Below are 1,420 nucleotides of genomic sequence, written 5' to 3'. Positions count from 1 at the left end.
GAGGACCCTCGCTGTAGTATGTTTCAGTCAAACACTGGCTCTTCCTGCTCGCTCTCAATGATCATATTGTGCAAGATGACACGGCAAGTCATGATCTCCCACATTTGATCTTTTGACCAGGTCTGAGCAGGGTACCAGACAACAACAAATCGAGATTGGAGCACACCAAATGCCCGCTCGACATCCTTCTTGCAAGCCTCCTGAACCTTGGCAAAGTGGGACTTCTTGCCTCCTGGCACAACGTTTGAGATAGTCTTCACAAATGTCGACCATCTTGGATAGATGCCATCAGCTAGGTAGTACCCCTTGTTGTAGTGCCGCCCATTGACATCGAAGTTCACAGGAGGAGAATGACCTTCAACAAGCTTAGCAAAGACAGGGGAGCATTGCAACACGTTGATGTCATTGTGAGTTTCTGGCATACCAAAGAAGAAGTGCCAAATCCAGAGGTCCTGTGTGGCCACCGTCTCAAGTACCACACTGCAACCGCCTTTGGCGCCTTTGTACATCCCCTGCCAAGTAAATGGGCAGTTCTTCCATTTCCAATGCATGCAGTCGATGTTTCCAAGCATCCCAAGAAATCCTCTTGTTGCATTCTGTGCTAGGATTCGAGCTGTGTCTTTCGCATTGGGTGTTCGCAAGTATTGCGGTCCAAACACTGCCACCACAGCCCTGCAGAACTTGTAGAAACACTCAATGGTGGTGGACCCGGCTATGCGCCCATAGTCATCGAGTGAATCACCGGGAGCTCCGTATGCAAGCATCCTCATCGTTGTCGTGCACTTCTGGATTGAGGTGAATCCAAGTTTGTTGGTGCAATCCTTCTTGCACTTGAAGTAGTTGTCGAACTCCTGGATGGAATTCACAATCCTGAGGAAAAGCTTTCGGCTCATCCGATAACGGTGCCGAAATACTTTGTCGCCGTGCAATGAAGCATCGGCAAAGTAGTCGGAGTAGAGCATTTAATAGCCTTCCAAACGATGTCGGTTCTTTGCTTTCATCCGCCCCGGCGCCGAGCCACCTCGTTGGGGCTTTTCATTGCTCGCGAGCAGGCCGACGAGGGTGGCGAGGACCATGAGATGTTCCTGACGACGGCATCGGCTTCCTCCTCCAGCAGCGCAGCGAGCGCCTCTCGTCGTCCGTGTCCATTGCTGAGCAGGCAAATCGCCGAACACCTTGTGGGTGTGGTGGGCGCACACCTGCAGGTACACTACCCTGCTCGGCCGGAACGCCGGAAAAATCGCCCGGACGGTGGTGGAGAGGTTGTCGCGGCGAAACCTCTTCTCTTTTCCAGCGGGGAATGACCTATCTAGCTGTGGTGGGCGGGATTGGCAGGGTGGCGGCTGAGCACGCGGGGGGTGGGAGGCTAATCTGGACGATTGGCTTGACTTTTCGCTTGACAGTGTGGCCCAGGTGTGTT

Source organism: Triticum dicoccoides, chromosome 7B, assembly GCF_002162155.2.
Source record: "Triticum dicoccoides isolate Atlit2015 ecotype Zavitan chromosome 7B, WEW_v2.0, whole genome shotgun sequence".
Classification (NCBI taxonomy): Eukaryota; Viridiplantae; Streptophyta; class Magnoliopsida; order Poales; family Poaceae; genus Triticum; species Triticum dicoccoides.
This window is presented reverse-complemented; position numbering follows the sequence as displayed.